This window comes from Echinops telfairi, unplaced genomic scaffold (genome assembly GCF_000313985.2).
Source record: "Echinops telfairi isolate 266 unplaced genomic scaffold, ASM31398v2 ScPeMD7_7410;HRSCAF=8448, whole genome shotgun sequence".
Taxonomy (NCBI): Eukaryota; Metazoa; Chordata; class Mammalia; order Afrosoricida; family Tenrecidae; genus Echinops; species Echinops telfairi.
This window is the reverse complement of record NW_022111310.1, coordinates 23,900,076-23,905,594: the sequence shown is the minus strand read 5'-3', so window position 1 is coordinate 23,905,594 and position 5,519 is coordinate 23,900,076.

Genomic DNA, 5,519 nt, shown 5'->3' with positions numbered 1-5,519 from the left:
TCAAGTGGAAAGTGGGTGTCATAAGAACGATGAAGTCAACATATGTACTAAAGTGCTAGACACAGATGACGTATGTACAGATTGTGATGAGTTGTATGAGCCCCTAATAAAATGATTATTTAAAAAAAAAAGAGGAGAGGGGGAAAAATGAGGAGCTGATACCAAGTGCTCAAGTAGAAAGAGAATGTTTTGAGACTAAGGATGGCAACATGTGTACAAATGTGCTTGATGCAATGGATGGATGGATGGATTGTGATGAGTTGTATGAGCCCCCAATAAAATGAATGATTAAAACAGAAAAAGAGGAAGGCCCCTATGAGATGAAGAACTCAACAATGGGCTCAGTGGGACCGCCTGAGGATGGCACGGGACCGGGCAGTGTTTCCCTCTGTTGTGCATAAAGCCGTTATGGGTTGGAACCGGTGCGATGGCAGCTAACAACAAAGAGAAGCCAAAATGAACAGCCAGTTTCTGTCAAGTCAATTCTGACCCATGGAGACACCGTAGGTGTCAGAGTTGACCTGTGCTTCGTGAGATTTTCAGTGGCAGACAGTTTGGGAGTAGCTGGCACGCCTTTCTTCAGCTGTTCCCCTTGAACCTCCAACCTTTTGATTATCAGTCTAACATGTTAACCATTTGTATTCCCTGTGGAATTTGCAGAACCACATTCTTATTATTTGGAATTTAGCCATCATCAGGCTGCAGTCGTCTTCAAAGGGCTCTTTCTCATTTCTCCCTCTGGGATATGCTTTAAAAAAAAATCATTTTATTGGAGGCTCATACAACTCTTATCCATCCATCCAGACATCCATCCATTGTGTCAAGCACATTTGTACATTTGTTGCCATCATCATTTTCAAAACATTTTCTTTCTACGTGAGCCCTGGGTATTAGCATGTCATTTTCCCCCTCCATCCCTCACCCTCCCTCCCTTACGAACCCTTGATAATTTATAAATTAATATTATTTTGTCATGTCTTACACTGACTGATGTCTCTCTTTGGCATATTTTGTAGCATAATGGTGATACATTGTTTTCCAGAAAATATTCATCTCCTTTGCCTTTTGGGGTCAGATATAATTCCTTTGGAGTTGGCTATGTGTCTCACTGTGGTCAATAAAAGGTAAAGAGATTTGTAACACAAAGGCTTTGGATGTGTACATGCAGTTTGATCTGTTCTCTTGATCTCCTGTAAGCAACCATAAGAAGAAGGCTGAGTAGCTCTGTGAATCCCAAAGACTGTTAAGTGTGCGTGGAGAAGACTTGCACCAGCACAAGCATTCATGAACAACAACAACAACAGCAACAACTGAAAGGAAACAGTTGTTGTAAAACACTGAGTTTAGGTGCTTTTTTTTTTTTCAGTATGTTTGCAGCAATAGCTCATCATCAAACTCAATAGTTTGCTGCTAGCGCTATAGGTATTATATGTGGAATTTTTCCTCAGAGAATCCCACTGATCTGAGATGACTACTCTCTCCGTGACCATCATACCTCTATGCCTAAGTATAATAACTAAGAAGATGTCAACTGGAGAGAAAAAAACAACAACATAGAATTTACTTCCTGTTTGACCACTATTTGCTTGAGGGAATCATTAACTTTCCTAAGCTTCCGTTTTCTCATGTGCAAAATGAGATTAATAACATCTTTTATAGGTCATTGTGAGGATTCAGTATAGCATATGGCACTTACAATTAGATCAGTCAATATTTCCATTTTTGTTACCTATTTTCTTAAGTGGTATAACAACTAAATATGTTCTATCATTATTACCATTTCATATCTATGGAAACTGAGGCTCAGAGCAACTCATTTATTTTCTTACACTTAGGAGATGGCGCAATGAGAATACACAATGACGGCACAGGGAGGCTTCTGAGTTGAGGCTCTCTACCCTCATCTCTCTGCTGTGTTGTTTGGATGACCCCTAAGATTTCTCCCCGTTGCACGCTGTGTTCCATGGCTAGAAACATCCATAAAACGAATGCCTCTGTGTAGCTCAGCGTTTTCTGAAGTGACATGTATACACTGCTGATGGTCCAGGAGGCGATTTAGAAGGTACGGAACACTGAAAACGCTGAATCATATTGTGAGAAAATCATTTTCTTTTCAATTATCTTTAAATGTCAAGGGAAAAAAATCTGAGTTGGATACTAACTTCTTTAACACTTATAACACTTGCTAATCTCCCACTTCCACCATTTTTTCTTTTTTTGTAGCAAAAAGCAGGATCCAGGCAGAAAATATCTGATAAGAAAGTGTATCTGGTTAGAATTAAATCAGAAACAATGTATCTGCATAAGCTGTTGTTACCATTTTATTATTATTATTATTATTATTATTATTTTATCACTGTCTTCTGTCTAATACATTTCATTGCTACAGTGATTTAAAATTGTCCATTAGTATGCATTTATTTAAATAAAAGGGTCTATTTAAGAAAAAAATTAAGTAAATAAATAGTATAATGGTCCATGAATAGCAAAAATCAGAAAGATCCTACTTGAATAAGTTTCAAGAATTCTATTTCTGAGAGGGATTTTTAAAAATCATTTTATTGGGAGCTCTCACAGCTCTTATGACAATCCATCCATTGTGTCAAGCACATTTGTACAAATATTTCCATCATCATTTTTAAAACATTTTCTTTCTACTTGAGCCCTTGGTATCAGCTCTTTTAACCCCTCCTCCACCTCCCTCCCTCAAGATCCCCTGATAATTTATAAATTATTTCTTTCATGTCTTACACTGACTTCTGTCTCCCTTCACCCACTATTCTGTTTTCTGTACCCCAGGGAGGGGGTTATATATCGATCATTTGATTGATCCCCCCTTTTTGCTCTAACTATCCAATCGCCTCTTGGTATTGCTACTCTCATTATTGGTCCTGAGGGGTTTATCTGTCCTGGATTCCCTGTGTTGCGAGCTCTTATCTGCACCAGTGTACGTGCTCTGGTCTAGCCAAGTTTGTAAGGTAGAATTGTGGCCATGATAGTGGGGCGGGGTGGGGGTGGGGAGCATTAAAGAACTAGAGGAAAGTTGTGTGTTTGGTCGGTGCTATATTGCACCCTGACTGGCTCGTCTCCTCCTGCAACCCTTCTGTAAGAGGATGCCCAGTTGCCTACAGATAGGCTTTGGGTCCCCAGTCTGCCCTCCCCCTCATTCACATGGATAGGATTTTCTGTTCTGATTCTTTGATGCCTGATACCTGATCCCATCAACATCTCATGATCACACAGGCTGGTGTGCTTCTTCCATGTGGGCTTTGTTGCTTCTCAATTAGATGGCCACTTATTTGTCTTCAAGCCTTTAAGACCCCAGATGCTATATTTTTTGATAGCCGGGTACTGTCAGCTTTCTTCACCATATTTGCTTATGCACCCATTTTGTCTTCAGCAATCGTGTCAAGGAAGGTGAGCATTACAGAATACCGTATTATTATTAGAACAAAGTGTTCTTGCATTGGGAAAGTACATGTGTGGAGGCCCAATGTCAATCTGTTACCTTATACTTAACAAATAAATATATTTACTTAGATCTATTTCCTTATCATTATATATAAATGTATTCACATATGTACGTACCTGTATTTAGACCTCTATAAATGTCCTTTGATTCCTAGTTATTTCCTCTAATTCCTTTTATAGCAGATGGTCACAGAGCAATGTATCATTGATTACTTGACTGCAGCTTTCATGAGCGTTGATTGTGGATCCAATGAAATCCTTGATAAATTCCATTTTTCTTGGTTAATAATGATCATGTTTATTGATCTAGTTGTGAGGATTTTTGTTTACTGTACATTGAGTGTAGTTTATACTGAAGACTGAAATCCTTGATCTTCATCAGTAAGTGCTTTAAGACCTCTTCACTTTCAGCAAAAATGTGTTACAATTACAGTTTGTTAATAATTATTTCTTTGATTTTTTTAACACACACTATTTATTTGGCTTTTAAAAATATGTACTGACTTTACTGGACTACTTGAATAATTATCAAATTTAAGAAACCCAGAAGCAGTTAAATATGTTTCCATGTCTATTATGTATACTGAATTAAATGTAGCACCTAATCTTATACTGTATATACTGATTTTCTTCTGATATTTACATTGGTTTGTTTAACATAATACATAACTTTAAAAAAGTAGGCCTTGTTTGATTTGGAAAGTCAGAATTTTATAGCTTATCATAGTAAAGATTGATTCAGGCAAGACAGTACATATGAGTGAAAGTAATTTTGGTGAAAACCAGGATATGTGCCCCATCGTCAAGTGTCGCCCCCATAGATTTCTTATTAGATGCAAGGAAAAAATTAGCAACTCTATAATGGAGAAATTGGACATCATCTTGATAGGGTAATTGAAGCAGCCAATAACCAGGACGGTGGCTGGGTATGATGTACTCTTGCATGTGACGCGATCCCCAAAGGGTCCAGTGAGGACACAGTACCCAAGACAAAGATTCTAGATTTATTTTCCTTCGTATGTAGTGCAGGTTCTTGAATTATTTGCTCAGCATGCAAACTGATTAAAAACAGTAAAAGGATACAACCCTCATAAACAATTATCCTGGTTTTAAACTATGCAGGTTTCCCTTACTCTGTTTAAATGATTCTCTTAATGTAGATACAGGTTCTCCACGAACATAATTAAGTGTTCTGTAAATATCATTCTTTGCAACGTTATCTAAAGCTTGTTAGGATACACACAACTAGATGCCTTTGCATAGTCAATAAAACACAGATAAGCATAATTCTGATATTCTATTTTTCAGGCAAACTTCTGACATAAAAAATGATATTCCTCATTCCACATCATTTTCTGAATCTGTCTTAAATTTCTGGCAGCTCCCTGTTATACTGCTACAGTTATTTTTAAAATTATCTTCAGCACAATTTTATTTGCATGTGATATTAATAATTTTGTTCAATAATTTTAACCTTCTGTTGAGTCATCTTTCTTTGGAATGGGCATAAATATGGATCTTTTCCAATTGATTTTCCAAGTTGTTGTCTTTCCAATTTCTTGGCATAGATAGGTGAGCCCCTACAGCTGTGCAGTTGCATCCATTTGTTGAAACATCTCCATTGGCATTCTGTCAATTCCTGGAGCCTTGCTTGCCATTCAATACCATTGGTTTTTGATCGTATGCTAGCTCTTGGATTGGTGATATGTTGAGAAATTCTTTTTTAGCACAGTGACTGTCTAATTCTTTCATCCCTGAGCCCCACCCCCACCCCCTTCCTATTAAATGCTTCCTCCATTGTTCAGTATTTCCCCTACAGAATCCTTCACCCCTGCAAATAAACGCTTCAGTTTGGGGCTTCTGTTCTTTCAGCTTGAACTTTGCAGAATATATTATTTGTTTCTGTGAAGGCTATCTAGCTATCTAGCTCCAGATCTTTTTAAAAATCATTTTATTAGTGGCTCATACAACTCATCACAATCCATACATACATCAATTGTGTAAAGCACATTTGTACATTCATTGCCCTCATTATTCTCAAAACATTT